The sequence below is a fragment of the Xenopus laevis genome, chromosome 9_10S, assembly GCF_017654675.1.
Source record: "Xenopus laevis strain J_2021 chromosome 9_10S, Xenopus_laevis_v10.1, whole genome shotgun sequence".
Classification (NCBI taxonomy): domain Eukaryota; kingdom Metazoa; phylum Chordata; class Amphibia; order Anura; family Pipidae; genus Xenopus; species Xenopus laevis.
Genome location: NC_054388.1, coordinates 32,232,876 through 32,254,275, shown reverse-complemented (window position 1 = coordinate 32,254,275; position 21,400 = coordinate 32,232,876).

Below are 21,400 nucleotides of genomic sequence, written 5' to 3'. Positions count from 1 at the left end.
GTTTTATAGGATATGGATGTGAGGATGATAAGGTGGAATGTAAGGGGCCTTAACTGTCCCATCAAGAGGAGGTTAGTTCTAGACCACCTGAAGCAGAAAAAGGTGCAGATAGCATTTCTTCAAGAGACCCATCTAACGGGCAGTACAATTTTGTCCCTGAAAAAAACATGGGTGGGCGTAGCATTCTACTTACTCCAATCACTCCTCTGGTGTATCTGTGCTAATTCACAAATCAGTGCCCTTTACATTAGACAGTGTTAAGACCGATGCCAATGGGAAGTATGTGTTTGTTCACTGCCACTTAACAAATGTTGAGTTTGTCCTGGCGAACATTTATATCCCTCCTCCCTACGACAATGATACACTAATGCACCTAGCACAATTCCTCGTCCAGTACCCACACTCGAAAATTATAGCAATGAGGGACTTTAACGCCTTGTTAGATGCATCATTAGACAAGCTGTACAGGTCTGGACAGACAAAAAAGAGCAGACCGAATGATTTACAGCAAGTGCTGGAAGGTATAGGCCTTGTTGAGGTATGTAGGTATCAGCACCCCTCAGCAAAGCAGTACTCCTGCTACTCAAAATCTCACAGTTCATTGTCTAGAATAGATTATGCCTTAGCGGATCACCCCACTCTACCGTTGATGTGTGCAGAATTTACCCAGGGGGATATCGGACCACGCACCGCTAGAGCTAACTCTACACCTAAATAATGTGGTGCAGAAAATGAGGTGGTCCCTAAATCCAGTCTGGCTGAATGTGCTTGACAACAAGGATACCATAGACGCCACTATTAGCAAGTTTTTTCAAAACAATGACAATACGGCGGAAACAATGATTATATGGGATGCATTCAAGGCATACCTAAGGGGGCAGTTGGGTTCCGCATATAAAAAGCAGGCACTCTGGCAGCAGCAGGGATTGGAGGGGGCAGTGGAGGAGGCAGAGCAGCAGGCTGTGCAATTCCCTACAAAGGAGCAGCATCGTATTTCCCACATTTTATTAGGTAAAACAATAAATCACCCCAAATATGAAAGCTTGGGGTCCTCTGAACATTTTTTTGCACAATATGTATAGGTGTACCCAAGCACATGACACATAGGGGCGCCAAAACGGAGACCCCACCATATGGTCTGTCATTTCAGGTAGTGTAAAATGAACACATTTACATAGATTTGGAGGGAGCAAACGTACAAAACAGTACGTTCAACCCAGAAAACGATCTATTTTCGGAAAGTTCACATTCCCCAAAATCCAAGTTGATTAAGCATGTATTTGTATTCCAAAGCACCAAGCTGCAAACCTTTCCTAAATTCTGCAATTTTGGTGACAGTTCCAAAAATCACCACAAAAAATTCCACCCTGCAGCATCGTATTTCCCACATTTTATTAGGTAAAACAATAAATCACCCCAAATATGAAAGCTTGGGGTCCTCTGAACATTTTTTTGCACAATATGTATAGGTGTACCCAAGCACATGGCATATAGGGGCCCCAAAACGGAGACCCCCCCCATATGGTCTGTCATTTCAGGTAGTGTAAAATGAATCACCTCAAACCCGCAGCAACGTTTGCCCCACATTTTATTAGGTAAAACAATAAATTACTCCTCTGAACATTTTTATGCCCAAAAAGTATAGGTGTACCTAAGAACGTGGCATAGAGGGGCCCCAAAACAAAGACCCTCATGTGGTCTGTCATTTCAGGTACTGTAAAATCAACACATTTACATAGATGTGGGGGGAACAAAGGTAGAAAACAGCACGTTCACCCCAGAAAACCATCTATTTTCGGAGAGTACACATTCCCCCAAATCCAAATTGGGTATGCATCTCTTTCTACTCCAAAGCACCAAGACGCAAACCTTTCCTAAATTTGGCAATTTTGGTGACACTTCAAAAAACTCACCTCAAAACTTCCACCCTGCAGCATCTTTTTTGTCACATTTTGTTAGGTATAACAAGAAATCACTACAAATATGAAAGCCTGGGGTTCTCTGAACATTTTTATGCCCAATATGTATAGGTGTACCTAAGAACGTGGCATAGAGGGGCCCCAAAACAAAGAATCCCATATGGTACTGCAAAATCAACACATTTACATAGATCTGGGGGGAGCAAAGGTAGAAAACAGTTTGTTCACCACAGAAAACCATACATTTTCAGAAAGTACACATTCCCCAGAATCTAAATTGGTTATGCATCTCTTTCTACTCCAAAGCACCAAGCCGCAAACCTTTCCTAATTTCGGCAATTTTAGCGACACTTCCAAAAATCACTTCAAAATTTCCACCCTGCAGAATTGTATTTCCCGCATTTTATTAGGTAAAACAATAAATCACTCCAAATATGAAAGCCTGGAGTCCTCTGAACATTTATATGCCCAATATGTATAGGTGTACCTAAGCACGTGGCATAGAGGGGCAACAAAAAGAAGACCTCCCCATATGGTCTGTCATTTCAGCTACTGTAAAATCAACACATTTAAATAGATTTGGGGGGGAGCAAAGGTAGAAAACAGTATGTTCACCCCAGAAAACCATACATTTTCAGAAAATACACATTCCCCCGAATCCAAATTGGAAATGCATCTCTTTCTACTCCAAAGCACCAAGATGCAAACCTTTCCTAAACTCTGCAATTTTGGTGACACTTCCAAAAACTCACCTCAAAACTTCCATCCTGCAGCATCGAATTTCCCATATTTTATTAGGTATAACAATAAATCACTCCAAATCTGAACATTTTTATGCCCAATACGTATAGGGGTACCTAAGCACGTGGCATAGAGGGGCCCAAAAACGAAGACCAGACCCCCATATGGTCTGTCATTTCAGGTAATGCAAAATCAACAGATTTACATAGATTTGGGGGGACCAAAGGTAGAAAACAGTATGATCACCACAGAAAACCATACATTTTCAGAAAGTACACATTCCCCCGAATCCAAATTGGGTAAGCATGTCTTTCTACTCCAAAGCACCAAGCCGCAAACTTTTCCTAAATTCTGCAATTTTGGTGACAGTTCCAACAATCACCTCAAACCTGCAGCATCGTATTTCCCACATTTTATTAGGTAAAACAATAAATCACTCCAAATATGAAAGCCTGGGGTCCTCTGAACATTTTTATGCCCAATAAGTATAGGTGTACCTAAGCAAGTGGCATAGAGGGGCCCAAAAACGAAGACCCCCCCCCCCATATGGTCTGTCATTTCAGATACTGCAAAATCAACACATTTACATAGATTTGGGGGGGAGCAACGGTGGAAAACAGTATGTTCACCCCAGAAAACCATACATTTTCGGAAAGTACACATTCCTCCGAATCCAAATTGGGTATGCATCTCTTTCTACTCCAAAGCACCAAGCCACAGACCTTTCCTAAATTCTGCAATTTTGGTGATACTTCCAAAAATCACCTCAAAACTTCCACCCTGCAGCATCGTATTTCCCATATTTTATTAGGTATAAAGATAATTCCAACAAATATGAAAGTCTGGGGTCCTCTGAACATTTTTATGCCCAATATGTATAGGTGTACCTAAGCACGTGGCATAGAGGGGCCCCAAAACAAAGACCCCCATATGGTCTGTCATTTCAGGTAACCACCTATTTTTGGAAAGTACACATTCACCCAAATCCAAATTGGGTAAGCATGTCTTTCTACTCCAAAGCACCAAGCCGCAAACCTTTCCTAAATTCTGCAATTTTAATCACAGTTCCAAAAATCACCTCAAAACTTCTATCCTGCAGCATCGTATTCCCCACATTTATTAGGAAAAACAAGAAATCATTCCAAATATAAAAGCCTGGGGTCCTCTGAACATCTTTATGCCCAATATGTATAGGTGTACCTAAGCACGTGGCATATAGGGGCCCCAAAATGAAGACCCCCCATATGGTCTGGGGGGAGCAAAGGTGGAAAACAGTATGTTCACCCCAGAAAACCATACATTTTCAGAAAGTACACATTCCCCCTAATCCAAATTGGGTTTGCATGTCTTTCTACTCCAAAGCACCAAGCCACAAACCTTTCCTAAACCCAACAATTTTGGTGACACTTCCAAAAATCACCTCAAAACTTCCATCCTGCAGCATCGTATTTCCCACATTTTATTAGGTGTAACAATAAATCCCCCAAATTATGAAAGTCTGGGGTCCTCTGAACATTTTTACGCCCAATACTAATAGGTGTACTTAAGCACATGGCATAGAGGGGCGCCAAAACGAAGACCCCCCCATATGGTCTGTCATTTCAGGTACTGCAAAAATCAACACATTTACATAGATTTGGGGGGAGCAAAGGTAGAAAACAGTATGTTCACCCCATAAAACCATACATTTTCAGAAAGTACACATTCCCCTGAATCCAAATTGGTTATGCATCTCTTTCTACTCCAAAGCACCAAACCTTTCCTAAATTCTGCAATTTTGGTGACACTTCCAAAAATCACCTAAAACTTCCACCCTGCAGCATCGTATTTCCCATATTTTATTAGGTATAAAGATAATTCACCCAAATATGAAAGTCTGGGGTCCTCTGAACATTTTTACGCCCAATACTAATAGGTGTACCTAAGCACGTGGCATAGAGGGGCCCCAAACAAAGAATCCCATATGGTCTGTCATTTCAGTTACTGCAAAATCAACACATTTACATAGATTTGGGGGGAGCAAAGGTAGAAAATAGTATGTTCACCACAGAAAACCATACATACAGTCCCCCGAATCCAAATTGGGTATGCATGTCTGCTACTGTCATTCTACTCCAAAGCAACAAGCCGCAAACCTTTCCTAAATTTGGCAATTTTGATGACACTTCCAAAAATCACCTCAAAACTTCCGCAGAATCGTATTTCCCTCATTTTATTAGGTGTAACAATAAATCCCCCAAATTATGAAAGCCTGGGGTCCTCTGAACATTTTTACGCCCAATACGTATAGGTGTACCTAAGCACGTGGCATAGAGGGGCCCCAAAACGAAGACCCCGCCCCATATGGTCTGGCATTTCAGGTAATGCAAAAATCAACACATTTACATATGTTTGGGGGGAACAAAGGTAAAAGACAGTACGTTCACCCCAGAAAACCACCTATTTTCGGAAAGTACACATTCCTCCAAATCCAAATTGGGTAAGCATGTCTTTCTACTCCAAAGCACCAAGCTGCAAACCTTTCCTAAATTCTGCAATTTCGGTGACACTTTCAAAAATCACCTCAAAACGTCCACCTTGCAGCATCGTATTTCCCACATTTTATTAGGTATAACAATAAATCCAAATATGAAAGCCTGGAGTCCCCATAACATTTTTATGCCCAATACACATAGGTGTACACGTGGCATAGAGGGGCACCAAAACGAAGACCCTCATATGGTCTGTCATTTCAGGTAATGCAAAAAAAAAGTAAATGGCCAATTAGTACATGCAGCACTCTTAACCGGTGGCAATAAAGCCTTACTAACTAACTGGCTAGTGCAAAACTGTCTGCCTAACTAATAAAAGCAAAGTCCTTTAATACACAGTCTCTTTATTCTTCAGCGCCTCTTTTGGGTACTGTCCCTTTAACCAGGATACTCACAAATCCTCTTTGGAATACTTTAGAGCTCTCTCCAGGCGAATCCAACACATTCAGACATACAGTGTGATTACCAGCCCCTTTGGCTCTGTCATTCCAGGCACAGTATGTGGCTTCCCTGTGCCAGCCCGATCCAAATAAATACTTTTGGTGCAGCCTCTCAGCTCTCTGGGCCCACCAGCAGCTCTCTTGCTTCCTTCTCTGTCCACCATGCGGCTCTCTATGCCAGGCTTTCTTCTTTTGCCAGTCTCTGTGACTTCCTCTTCCTGCCAGCCACTCACTAGCTATTGTGTCACTTCCTACTGCACTGAATAGCTGGTTGCTAGGTAACAGCTTACAGCAAACAGACACAGGATCTGGGCTTCTGCCCTTACAGATATAAGATGATTTTGCACGGATTCCCTACATTGTCACAGCATCTGGGTGATGGGAGGGGTTGTTTATGCAGAGCTCATTATCTCCAGTGAAACAAATTCATCTAACGACAGGGACAGTACAACGCCTGAAAGCCAAACAATTATCTCTTATGGCTGTTTAATACAAAAAAGACTATAGTACATGTGGAATATAAAATAGAAAAAGTTTATTTACATGGCGTTGCTTTTATAATCACACTGTGTTGCACAGATTAGGTATCGAGTTCTTACAGTGTTGAACTGAAACTTCTCTCTGTCCCACAGCTGTCTGTCTACTCCCCAATCCAGTGCATGCTATCATTCTGGCACGCCTAAAGCTCATCATTACTACTGTCACTCAGCCCCTCCATTCCTTAACCCCTGAGATATCAGATGGCCTGTTACCCCCAGAACCCAAGGGAGTTTTCTGGGAAAAGCCTGGCTAAGATTAATAGGCACAGAGACTGGAAATCTGAGTTATGATTGACATTTTTCAATTGCATTATTGCATTTTTAGGTAAATATTTTCATTCTCTGTATATTGCCTGTATACAAGTCGGCAGGAATTGCCAAAATGGTAGTGGCTTCTGTTTGCAGCACCTGGGGCCGAAATTCAAGTTTTTGTGTCTGCATAGGTTTCCTCCACATTCTCTCGTTTCCTTCCTCACTTCAAAAACATAAAGGCAGGTTAATTGACCCTACTATGTGGGCATATTATACATATTATACATGGAGACAAGGACTAATGCAATAATTTCTGCAAAGTGCCACATATATATATATGTATTGACATTATATTAATACCAGATAATAACCGTGCCTTTCAGTGCCATTGGAGGCGATAGTGATTAGGGATGCACTGAATCCACTATTTTGGATTTGGCCGAACCCCCAAATCCTTCGCGAGAGATTCGGCCGAATACCGAACCAAATCCTATTTTGCATATGCAAATTAGGGTGGGAAGGGGGAAAAAAAATGTACTTTCTTGTTTTGTGACAAAAAGTCACGCAATTCTCCTCCCCTTCCCTAATTTGCATATGCAAATTAGGATTTGAGTTCGGCCAGGCAGAAGGCTTCCGAATCCTGCCGAAAAATGCCGAATCCCGAACCGAATCCTGGATTGGGGGGGGGGGGGGTTGCCAACACAATATCCACCCCAGGGCAGCAGAGGGGTTAGAATTATCCCTGATAGCTTTCATAGCACTGTTGGCAATGAGGCTTTTCAGCAGCTGAAGTCATGCGTTTGTCTTTTGCCTGACACCATGTGTCAAACATGGTGTTTTCTCCACGACTATAAATACATAAAGGTGCAGAGACTGTCACTTTTTCACCTGAGTTGGACTTTACACCACGTGAGCTGTACTTCACACCACCTGGGTTCTACTTTACACAACCTGAGTTCCTTCTACACAATATCCACAGTGAGCAAAATAAGGCACACTGGTGGATACAACTAAATGCAGCACATAAATTGCAACATGGTGCAAAACAATTACAACCATATACCGTTACACGTTACTTAACACATGAGTGTGTTTTATGTGCAACAACATTGTGATCAGTTGTGAGGGAAAGAATTGTGAGACTATATAGTATATTATAGTTTAAAATACTTAAAGCAGGGGATATCCAAAATGAAGCCTCCACAGCTAGATTATCACTCCCAGAACCCCATCATAGCCCCACCTGTTGATATAATGATACGATTTGTTGTAAAAAGTTGCCTTCTATAGGAGATAGGGAGGAGAAATCGAGTGCCGCACAATGGGTCACCCTGTCTCCGTTTCTAAATAGGAGCGCAGTTATAGAATCTGTTAATTTCTTAATAAAGACTTTGCGAATTTAAAGTTAAAAGTGTCTTGGTGTTTTTTTTCCTTTAAATTTTTTTTTATGTTACTGGTCCTTTAAGATCGTAGCAAACAGGTCAATTCCCTGAAATCTGAATGAGTGGCTCATGTGTGATTTGTGTGGTGAATGGTGAAACTGTATTCATCTTACTCTCAAATGACAATGTTTTTTCACAGCCATAAGAAATTATTGGCATCACTACAATTAACTTTGACGAGGCAAAATTGCCTGAGATAGCTGTCTACACACCCATATTATAGCTAAAAAAATATACTTCAGGAATAACATCTTATATGATAGAATCAGTTATATTCAGTCTAAACAGTGTAATTTAGAAACAAAAACTCCACTATAAAAATATTGACAGAACCTCTGCCCCAAACAACCTACAAGGAATAATATGCCGCACATACAGTGCACAGGACTGCAAGCCACAAAAGATGCAGAAAGACTTCAGATCTTTTGTGCCATTTGGGAATTAGGCTAAACATATTCTTCTTTACCCACCATCGTAATGAAACCTAGCGTGTACAAACAAAATTTGTAGACATTATTTAAAAGTGCTCCTTGCCACTGTGCCATCCTTCTATATGTTCTGAAAACTAAGGCAGCATAGGTATTCCTCTGTACTAAGCACAATTCAGAAGGAACAACCCCTAAGTTTGCTGAGTAATGAGAGAAATGTATTTATTTCTTATGTATAATAATCCATAGTGTTGTGCACACATTTGTATACTGGTCACCAAAGTCAGTGGCGGAACTACCGGGGGAGCAGGGGGTGCGAGCGGGCCAGGGCCCGCACCCCCTCAAGGCCCCCCGGCAGTCCGCGCGCCGCATATTCCCGGCCAGTTCCGGGTGTACGGAGGGGGGCAGGGGACCCGGCTGCGTATCCTGCGCCAGGGCCAGCCCCCTTCTAGTTTGGTTTCTGACCAAAGTTGCACAAAATATTTTGTAGTGGAGGACATCATTCCTAGTCTGCCCCCAACCCTGATTGGCAGAAGGGATAGAGGGTAAGGCAGGCAATTTTTGCTCACCCAGCCCTGAAACCATATGCAAGACAGTAAAACTCCCAGGAAGGAAAGGCCTTATAGAACTGTTTACATGACTTCATACTCATACAGCAAGGAAACAGATCAGCTTATCTCCCATGCTAGAAGTTTTATTTGTAAATGTGCCTGGTGTCTGCAGTCATGTGTTGATTGTCAATGATAAAAATCATGGAGGTTAGTGAAGCAGCTAGAAAACAGCTAGGAAGTTACGGAGGGTGGTTAAACATTTTTTTCAAGGCAGGCATAATGAATCATTTGTGTATCATTTGTGTATTTAGACCCTCTCCTATTCCAGTCTCTAATTCAAATCAGTGCATGGTTGCTATGATAATTTGGACCCTAACAACCAGACTGCTGAAATTGCAAACTGGAGAGCTGCTGAATAAAAAACTAAATAACTCAAAAACCACAAATAATAAAAAGTGAAAACAAATTGCAAATTGTCTCAGAACATACGAAAATTAACTCAAAAGTGAACAATCCCTTTATGAGGGCCCAGTTGTAAATTTCTGTACCGGTCTAGTTACGCCACTGTTCACAGGTGTATTATCGCTTCGACTGTACCTATTAGGTGTTAGGAAGGGTGGCAGGAAAATTATATTTGATACACCAACTTTCTCAATATATCAAAGAAAGAAGCAAGATATCGTTATACACACAGTAATGGAACAGTTCTTGCACCCAACTCATTTGCTTGTTTTTTTACTTGTGAATATGCCTACACTGTAAGGGATTCTACTTATGCTGTTATTCACCGTGGATGACAAGTCCATTTACACTGGTTTCTATTTGCCAGTGAAGCGGAGAATACAAACAGACCAGCTCTTTTGCTTAGATTTCTTGATTATTATCTTTTGATTATTATCCTTGATTATATTATCTCATATTAATATTATCTTATACTGGAGGAAACCATGTAGATCAGGGAACATACCTACTCCATGCAGATGGGGTCAGGTCAGAATTGAACTCATTCCACTCCAATGCTACAAAGCAGCAGCAAATCACTGAGCCACCATACCACTCAATGGTCATAAAATCTCTGAGGATCATGAGAATATATCCATGAGGACAATGTCAGTGGACATCTAGCAGATGCATAATATAAGGGGCATGAAAGTGTAACCCATAAGAGAACCTTTGTGTGAATAATTAGTGTGGTGAACAAATAAGGCAATGGGCAAGCATTCTAATAAATAAAGCTCTGAAAACATGGCTGTTGTCCCTGAGGTGTGCTGGCTGGCCATAGGTGGGCTAAATCCTTGGTATTTGTAAGTAGAAGGTGTACAGCTCTGCAGCAGATCTTCAAAAATGTATTTTAAGAACCTTGTTTTGCACACTGGATGGACCTATTGTAACATATGGAATCCCAAAACCCAGAGTAAACCCCAGGACTTAACGAGAGTGGACCAAGGGGAAAGCTCTGGGCAGGCAAGGGAACCATAATGTATAACTGGAACGGAGAACAAGTAGCCTTGTCAAGGGACAAACCGGGGCAATACCAAACAGACAATACGGTACCAAATCAGGAAGCTGAGGCGGTCGCATGCCAAGGTCAAACACACCGATATCGAGGTACAAAGCAGGATCCAAAGGAATAGTCAAAGTTCAGGCAAGGGTCAGGACAGGCGGCAGACAATTCAGGAACAGGGACAGGCAAGGGTAAACACAGCTCAAACAATAACAGGTCACAGCCAGGTCTACTGAAGTAGACCTATACTGGGCAATGAGTCAGAGCAGAGTAGGGGTTTTTATATCCAGTCCAGTCAAATGGCTTACACAAATCCCCTGTGGCCAAATTGGCAACAGGTGAAACAAGCCATTCTTCCTACCAATAGCAAGTATAGGCATAGGAGTGAACACAAGTTGCATACTAGATGAAAAATGGAAAACCAGCTCCAAAATTATTTTGATATTAACCAAAATCAAGGGGGTTATTTATTAAAGTCCGAAAGGCAAAAATGCTAAAATTCAAATTGGAATTTCTTGTGGGGTTTATTATACCCCAAAGCTACAAAAAGTCAGAATCCGAAAATACGCCATCTCAGACCTGGCGAGATTTTTTTTTTAAATAACTTGTAGGGACCCTGGCCTATTTTTTTTTAAAATAAATAGTAGGGGCCCTGGCCAATTATTTTTTTTAAATAACTTGTTGGGGCCCATGCCAATTTTTTTTTTAAAATAACTTGTAAGGGACCCTGGCCATATGTTTTTTTTTTTGTTTTTTTTTAAACCTTGTAGTTGGTCCTTGGCCACCAATGTTTTTTTCAAAAACTTGTAGGGGGCCCTGACCATTTTTTTTTAAAATTGTAGGGGGGTACTTAATGTTTTAACTCTTTTGTCTTGTGTTGCCTTCATACTGATGGGTGAGGGAGGGGGCCCAGAAAATTTAGTTGTGTAGGGCCCCGTGATTTCTGATGGCAGCCATGTCTATATATATATATATATATATATATATATATATATATATATATATATATATATATATATATATATATATATATATATATATATATATATATATATATATATATATATATATATATACATGCCCTAGGGCTGCCATTATGGTACAGTCAGGCACTGGTGTGTCCACTTTCTCAAGATACGCAATGCATACAGTGCACTGGTTTGGTTTAAGGTGATTGGGTGAAAATGGCATCCGGGTGAAACGTAAGAATCGGTTTTATAAAAAGCAGCGGTACTTGTGATGGAAGCAAAAAATGCAGTGAAAATGATGCATTTAGGTGGAGGGACTGTGCACTATCGATACACAGAGTAAGACTACTTGGGCTTTCTTTGTCCTTTAACAGGACATAGAAACTATGGTCTCAGCTATCAGGTAGAAGTGCAGAAGGGCAGCAGAAGAAGAACAGATTCTCAGCCTGGGTTTCTCCAAAGGCCGAGATTTGACTCATCTGGCCCTAACTTTAGGATCATTTAAAGGAGAATTCGAATTGTCTTTCATCTTCGCAGATTGTGGGAAAATAAAGTTTGTTATTGTTCCAGAGAGTGATTTGTGCTTATATTGCTGCAAAAGCCTTTGTTATACACTATACATGTTCCTAGTGCAGCCCTTTGTGTTGGGTAAAACTTGAAAGAAAAATGATTAAGCAGCACAATTGTAGCAAAGGAAAATAAGTACGCATTTGGTTACATACCTGTACAAACACACACATTGCCAACTATTTCGCATTTTTATCTGCCCATTTTTACATGAGACAGAACCTTGCAACAGGCATTACAGATGTCATGTTGCCGACTTGACACAAAAGAGAGCACAGTCATCAAATGTCATCCCTGGCATACACTCTGTCAAATGGCCATACACTCTGGGGCGTTGAGAAACTTGGCTCAGATGGCAACACCCAGGGCAGCAAAAAAACTTTAATTTTAGGAGCTGAAACTCCAATTTTAAAAAATGAATTTTGGCACTGAGTGCCTAACTGGCCCTGGCCCCTGCATACACTGGCTGGTTGTGAGAGATTAAAAAAAGGAAATCTATTGGAAGGCAAACGGGTTCACTGTTGAAGTTACAGTCAGATGTGACGGATAAACACAGCCTGGTGGCTCACCTCTGCTCCATGATATGTCTGCACTCACTGGCATGGCATTAGCAGAGACATGGAGCAGATTTCAACACAAAAATGCATTCATTAACGTTTCCACACTGAAATCTGCTCCATGTGTCTGCACCCAGACCGACACTGTGCCTGTAGGTACAACCAAAGTATGGTGCAGAGTTGAATAGCAGGGATTTGTTTCTGCTCTATTATATAATGCGATAATTGTTAAAGTATGACACCTGTACTTTCCATGTATACTTATCTTCTCCCCTGCAGGGGGCTGACTGATGAATTGGAAATCCTGAAGTTCCTGCAGCATGGCACCTTGGTGGGAATGCTGCCAGTCTTGATCCACAAATATCAAGTACATGTAGAGAGTCATCTATCTGAGGTGAGCCTGGGCATATTTGGGTGTAGGGTAAGAGTTTAGAAAATCTGGCATTATGTGTGCAATAGCTTGGTAGGTGGTGGAGCAATATCAGAGGGCTGTATTGTGCAGTCACTTATGGAGAGCAAACAAAATTTGATTACATACCCAAGCTCAGGGCCGCCATTATAAATCATGGGGCCCCGTACAATAAAATTGTCGGGCCCAGCCCACCCCGGCCCCCAAGCCCCACCGCAGACCCCGCCCACTCTACATCACAGTTAAAAGTACACACAGACAGCGCTAAAAAAGGTAACCCCCCCACACACACACAAGTTATAAAAAGCTATGGGTGACCAGGGCCCCCCTATAAGTTAACTTACAAGTTAAAAAAAAATTGGGGCCCAAAAAAATATTTTTTAAAAAAACATTGGCGCCAGGGCCCCCCTTACGAGTTAAAAGAAAAGGGGCCCCAAAGAATATTTTTTTTAAAAAAAGAACTGGTGCCAGGGCCCCCCTTACAAGTTAAAAAAAATTGGGGCTCCAAAGAATATTTTTTAAAAAAAATTGGTGGCAGGGGCCTATAGAGTATTAAAATAATACATTGGTGGCCAAGGGATTAAAAAACACACACACACACACATATTGGTGTTCAGAGGAATTGAACTTGTGGCTTCAGGACTTCAACTTTGCCTCCTTTCATGACTCTGGGTCTTTTCACCGCTTCAGGACTTCAATTTAGGCTGTTTTCGTGACTTCAGTTCTTTTCGCCGCTTCTGGACTTTGGCTTCGGTTGTTTTCGTGGCTTCGGGTCTTTTCACCGCTCTGGGACATCGGCTGTTTTCGTGGCTTCGTTTTTTTTTTGCTGATTTGGGACTTCGGCTGTTCGGCACTTCCGCATTTGAGACTTTGGCTTTTTCCAATCCCCATGGTAGAAAAATGTTGGGAAGATTATTCTTACTACACATGGTCGTAAAGATCTTCGTTTTGTACAACTATTTTCTTGCGTCTGTGGCCAGTTTAAGCCTCCAAGCACTAAAAGGTAGCACTCAGATACACAGCAAAATAGAAAGGTGCTTATTTGTTAAAAAAAAGGAGGCTTTATTTGCCCTCTAATCTGGACAAATATACCCAGGGTCACTCCAAGGCATTCTCAAGGGAAATCCTTATTAGCCAGACCATGAAAGTGATAACAGTCAGATAAAGGGCCCCTGATGTGGTTAAATGGATTTTTACATGTGAGCAAAAGTCAGATGCAAAAAGAGTTGGGGAGCAACAAAAAGTTCATGGGGGTGCTGTGATTTGCTATTAGTAGACCCTATGTGGACGTACAGCCTACAGGAGGCTTTGTTTGGCAGAACACCTGGTTTCTATGCAACTAAAACTTGCCTCCAAGCCAGGAATTCAAAAATAAGCATGTACTGGCAGCAACGACGGCTTGGTGAGCAATATGTTACTCAAGAATCACTGGCTGGGAATCGGGTCGCCACCCTTTCTGGAGCCAGAAAACGGGCAAGACGGATTACATCAGAGGTAGGGCGGGGTGGGACTAGTGACATTGGGGCGGGACTAGGGTTGCCACCTGGCGTGGCCTGTAAAAATTATGGCTGATCCCAATGTTATTAATAGGGAAATAAGAAAAATATATAGGAAGGCCGGTATTTTTTTCCAGAAAATGTGGCAACCCTAGGCGACGTAATTATTTCCAATGTCCTGTCTGGATTTCATAATTTGGAAATCCAGACAAGAAGGTTTCACCCAGACAGCCCTTCCAAATACTGGGCTATCCCAGTGAAATCCGGACAGGTGGCAACCCCAGTTGGGGATCACTGCTTTAAAGGATATATTGGCTCATTCAGCAGATACTATACAGTATATTTCAATAGGCCTCTAGCAGTTAGGCTATGGGCACACACAGGCTGGTGGAATTCAAATCAATGGAGCAGGGGCACTGAGCAGATCTGCAAAAAAATACACAGGCTGACAACAGCCAGGGCCTTCAGTATATGAGCTCACAGCCTAAAGGATTTCAGGATTATATAATTCTATGGGTGATAAATCGGGGGAGACCAGGTTACCTGGTGATACTGAAGGTGTTGAATATTTTCCCTGATGGAGACAAAAGTGGTCATTTACAAGACACCATCCAGTGTACATAGAGTGCTGTATTTTCAGTTCAGTGCAAAAAGCTACAATGTAGGGGGGCAAGTTATGCTAATTGAGCACTAGGGGTGTGCTCTTGCTTTCTTGCCCTTGCATCCCTGTGTTCGAAAATGAGTCACACTGCTTATGACTATGAAGATTTGCAACTGTGAGATAATGTGTATAGTACCAGTACCTGTTCTGACTTTGACTTATCGACACTGGTATCTATCCTGACTACTAAATTGACTACATGACAGAATAGGAATCTCCACGCCTGAAGCCAATAAAACAAATGTTCCTGCCTTTCTGCCCCTACCCAGTGGTAAAACGCCGAACAATAGAACTGCATCTTTTTTTTACGTAAAAACGATGATGGCATTTGTGAAATTGTGTGCCCCAGAAAAGGGAACTAAATGAAAAATGTAATATAAGCTTCATTTCATGCAAAATCAGAAACTTTGTCAATATGAACAATTTAAAATTCTGTAATGATTTTAGTTATCTGTCTGTCTATATGCAGCTATGTGTTGGAGTTGGAAAAACTGTTCGCTCAATGTGTTGACCAGAGTATACAATATTAGCTCTTTGGGAACTTTTATATTTATAGATATTGAAGTTATTTGAGCGACATCTGGTAGTGTGTGGATGTGTGTAGGAGGTAAATTATCCCTTATAATAAATGATAGTCAGAGGGGCAAATTCACTAACTTGCGAAAATTCGCCAGCGATGGCTTCGCACATCACAACACTTTGCCAGGCGTAAATTCGCCTGGACAACGCTAATTCACGAAGATCCAAAGTTGCGCACAGGGTACTGAATGCTGGCGAAATTACGCTCAGCAGTTCGAAGTTACGCTAGCGTTGGCTAATTAGCATACGGCGTGCAGTTAAAGTACAAAGGCCAGGGAACCTTAATAAAATTATATAAAGTTGTTATATTGCCCCACACATGTGTCCACAGTATAGTTTATGTGCCATATGTTAGCAAATATAGGGGGGAAGGAGGGTACCCCAAAAAAAATTTGCGATCTTTTTCAGTCTATCATCCTTTAAATAGGAAAAAACGCCAGCGTTTTTTGGGACTTACAAAAATATTCAACTTTTTTTTTGAGGAACGCCTATCTACTCTTTTGCACTTCGCCTGGTCTGAGGTAGCAAATGCAAGTCTGGCGATAGAGGTAACGGTCAGTAAAATAAAAAACTTAGTGAATTTGCATAGTAACGCTCTTTCGCCAGACCGTAAATTCGCCTGGCGTTAGAGTGCGCCAGAGTCTATCTCCTTGGTGAAATTACGCCAGCGAAATTACGCAAGCTACCGTTAGTAAATTGGCATGGTGACGAAATGACGTCACGCTGGTGAATTTTCGCCAGCGTTAGCCACTTTGCCCTTTAGTAAATTTCCCCCAGAGTTTCCTGTATAACTCAGAATGCAGATTTGTGCCTTTATATGGTCACAGAACCCCTCAGTGACTTCTAATACAGTACGGGGTACATTATCCCTTATAATACATGAGTGATACTCAGAGTTCCCTGTATAACTCAGCCTGTAGCCTTGTGCCTTTATATCGTCACAGAATTTTTCAGTGATGTCTAATATCCTTATAATTTACAGCAAGGGGTACAATATCCCTTATAATAAATGAGTGATACTCAGAGTTCCCTGTATAACTTGAATTTTTCAGTGACTTCTAATATCCTTATTATTTACAGTAGGGGGTACATTATCCCTTATAATACGAGTGATAGTCAGAGATCCCTGTATAACTCAGCCTGCAGCCTTGTGCCTTTATATGGTCACAGAACCCCTCCGTGACTTCTAATATCCTTATTATTTACAGTAGGGGGTACATTATCCCTTAGAATACGAGTGATACTCAGAGATCCCTGTAAAAGCCAAATGTTAGTAATTGATCCAGAAGGACTTTCATTGTCAGACTAACTGCCCTGTTTGCTCCACAGAGGCCTTCACTGCTCCTGGAAAGTACAGTCTGTATTAGTCAGCTTACTGCTGCCTCTTCTGACTCGACTGGAGGAGCACTGGGCTCAGAGAGAGACTGACATCTTGAGACCGCCACAATACCCCTTAATTGTAAAGACCAGCTCCACTGTAGCACAGCCATAAGGTACTATTAAAGCCAAGTCTAATCACAAGTGCACATCCATCCAAATCACACACAAAGTCATAAATGATACACATTTTCTTCTTCCCCTCAATATTTTATATCTATTTCCTCTCCCTCAGGTTCAAATGAAAGGACATACCAGGCACTAAATGACAAATGAATAAGATTTTAATTTAAGGGATTTCTCTGAGGATATAACCTTAATGGTGTTGTCGCATGTACTTATTTTCTTTGTTTCCTAAAAATAAGATAAAACTTGGTATAGAATTTGTCCACTTCCATAAAAGAATATATTCAGACCCAGCATCGGACTGGGGGGGTTCTGCATCAACTGACTCCCCTAGCCCATCCGCAAATCTGTTTTTGCCCCACCACCCATCGTTTTTTCCAGTGTCCTTCCGGCCCCTGTTTAGACCAAACAATCAAAGATTGTTCTGTATCCCTAGTTCTATGGTGATTCTTTTTTATCTGTTGGATTTCTCCCTATCACTTCCCCCAATGTCATTGTTTGGCTAGAAAGGCCCACCAGTCACATGAGTGCAGCTTGTACAACCAATTTGTTTGTCATATTACCCACAGTCCATCCAATTGTCAGGAATTAGCCAGCTTTAATCCATGGTAGAATTGTCTTTTATTTGCCTATAAATCTTTAATGCTGAGTTTAATTATTTATCTAATTAAGGGACAGCAATTTTATAGCATCAAGACCCACTGGAACCAATATTCAGTTCTGCTTTTGGAGGATAACCGGAGAGTGAGAGCCACGGAAAAAGCAAAATAATCTTGATATGAAAAGTGTGGTGATTCCACTGTTGCAGACGGCTATATAAATCTTTGGTATCGGGACGCCCTGGGTATCTTATGTATTACAACCTCCCTTGCATCTTATGTACCGTATGTCAGCCTACAATTGCTAGGGGTGAAAAAGCTGGAGATAAAAGTTTGTGCACTGGCTGTAGCCCAGATGGAGGGCTTTTATATGAAACTGACTGTTAGCGAGTAAATACTGAGGTATTTGGGAACTAATTGCATGGGCAGGTTGTGATAAACAACAAAGGATTTGAAGTATAATGGTCGCAACATATACAAAGTGGGTGGAAAGTGTAGTCGCTGAACTCTAACTAGAGACGTATTAAAAAATCAATTGTTTCACACGAAACCTCAGTTTTTTGCCCGAAACCTCCGAAAACTTTGGGGTTTGGCACTAGACCCAGCGCAAAGCAATAAAATCATTGGGACTTCTCCCATTGACTTATATGCAACCTCGACAGGTCTGAGATGCTGGGATTTCAGATTCAGAGTTTTCCAGCCTCTCGGTTTAATAAATTCCAAAAAATGTGTGATTTAAAAAAACAATCTAAAATTTTTCGTGATTTTTGCATTCGGGGCTTAGTAAATAACCCCCTTACTATATAGCTGAATCCCTTTATTCCTTTTGGGGGTGGTTACATTACTCCTTGATAGGAGCATTGATAGTTGGCAGTCTAGGTTGGAGCAATGCCAAACAGCATCTGTATGTGGAGCAGAAATGTCCATACTGTATGTAGTAATAAAGGCATTCTAATAGATTTAAAATAATGATAAGCAATTCTCTTATTGAAACCAATAAGGTGTTAAGGCTCATCCTGGGAAAGACAGGCCCGGATTTGTGGCAAGCCACAAAGGGCCTAGGGCAGCAGAATAATAGGGGAGGCATACCATCCAGCCGCTTACTGGGGAGCACAGCACTCCGGTGCAGGCGCACATGTGGGCTTGCACCGGAGGGGGGGTATACGGGCGGGTGTTAGGACTGCGCAGCCGGGCACCAGGACTCGGGGCACCCTCCCATTAAATCCGGCCCTGGGGACAGAAGGACAATACATAGTGTTGGCCTATGACCATAGACATAAATAACTCCATCCCGTACCTCTGGGGCTATGTAGCCATCAGACCCTGCATATCCAGTTGCAGTATTTCCTTCAAACATACCTTCTAGTGCCAGTCCAAGCAATCTTTAGGTGCCCTTGGCTGTCCATGAGGATGTTCTGGGGCTTCAAATCTCTGTAGAGAGAGGGATTGTGAGAGCCATTGGTATTGTACATTTAGAGAGGATAACAGAGCATTGATAAATGTGCCCTGATGTGACCAATCAAATTAATAAGGGGGAAGGGGGGTGCTGGAGCTTACGGATGATGAACAATGCCTTTTCAGTGTAAGATTTTTAGACCACAACTATTTCAGCAGCAAAGAATCTGAAGATAGAAAAACAAAGTTAAAATCACTATTTTTTCCTGCACACCAGTGAACAGAATTCTGTCTGCACATCTGCTTCTCTATTGCTAGAACTTACTGTATATCTCTTTCCTCCAGGGGTACAAGTCTATACAAAAATGTTGCCAGGTCTCCTCCAGGTAAGTATTCCATAACGAAGCACAAGAGTTTCTACGATAGAAATCAGAAACAGGGGCACAGGTTTCACATTAAGATACAGAGCTCGTTGGGAATAGGATGGTCTGACTATCTTTTCTACAGTAATTGTTTATTGGCTTGTGTACAGCAGCTCTATATATTTCAACTCCCTGTTGAGCTTGACTACACCCCCTTCCCCAATATATACTGTTTGTTCATACATCCACTATGCCTATAAAACTCCATTTGATTGAGAGAATTTGGTCTGTCTTGCAAAACAAGAGCACTTGGATGTTTGTACTTTGTCAGGCTCACTACCTTAGAACATATGAAAGCAGACAAATAATTCCCGGGGTCTGGAATGCTCCATAAGCGCACGTGAGGAAGGGTAGTTTTTGGCTTCTTGCAGCACCTGTCACTCGATCATAAAACAGTTTTTTGCATTTTTGAGCATTCTCCTTTTTTCACTATTTTCCCTGCCACCAATCCCTGGGTGGTGCAGTCTTTTGCCAGCAGTACCTGAAATAGATGTAAAGAACACAGGCCATTAGGTTAGGGCAGTAATTCCCAACCAGTGGCTCATGAGCAACATGTTGCTCCCCGACCCCTTGAATGTTGCTCCCCAACCCCTTGAATGTTGCTTCCAGTGGCCTCAAAGTAGGTGCTTATTTTTGAATTCCAGGCTTGAAGGCAAGTTTTGGTTGTATTAAAACCAATTGTACTGCCAAACAGAGCCTCCTGTAATTTTTCAGCTCACATAGGTGCTACCAGGTAGCCAATGAAACACTTTTTAGACGGGTACAAAAGGTTGGGGACCCCTGGATTAGGGGCTCAGTCACATGGAGGAAAATGAATAACAGAATGGGATGCACCATGGACAGTATAAGCCATAAAGAAATTACTTTTTAATTAATTATAGACCAGTAATTTTGACATCTGTGGTGGGCAAATTATTTGAAGGCTTGTTAAAGGAAAACTATACCCCCAAAATGAATACTTAAGCTACAGATAGTTTATATCAAATTGAATGACATATTAAAGAATCTTACCAAACTGGAATATATATTTACATAAATATTGCCCTTTTACATCTCTTGCCTTGAACCACCATGTCGTGACTCTATCTGTGCTGCCTCAGAGATCACCTGACCAGAAATACTACAACACTAACTGTAACAGGAAGAAGTGAGGAAGCAAAAGGCAGAACTCTGTCTGTTAATTGGCTCATGTGACCTTACATGTGGTTTGTATGTGTACACAGTGAATCTTACGATCTCAGGGGGTGGCCCTTATTTTTTAAAATGGCAATTTTCTATTTATGATTACCCAATGGCACATACTACTAAAAAAGTATATTATTATGATAATGGTTCATTTACATGAAGCAGGGTTTTACACATAAGCTGTTTTACTCAGTATCTTTTAATAGAGACCTACATTGTTTGGGGGGTATAGTTTTCCTTTAAGGGATCATATTGAAAATTTTGTCCTCGTGAATGGCATTATGAGCAGCAATCAGCATGGCTTTATGAAGGATAGGTCATGTCAGACTAATTTGATTGCTTTTTATGATGAGGTAAGATGCTAGACAGTGGGGGTGATCTGTTTGGATTTTGCCAAAGCGTTTGATATCGTGCCCCACAAACAACTGCTTTCTAAACTAAGGTCGGTTGGGCTTAATGAAGTCGTTTGCACATGGATAGGAAACTGGCTACAGGATCGGGTACAAAGGGTGGTTGTTAATGGGACATTCTCTACTTGGAGTAAGGTTCTTAGTGGGGTCCCCCAAGGCTCGGTATTAGGTCCACTTTTATTTAACTTGTTCATTAATGACTTAGGGGAGGGTGTTGTAAGTAATGTATCAGTGTTTGCAGATGACACACAACTATCCAGCCCAATTAATTCCATCCAGGATGTGGCATCCTTGCAACATGA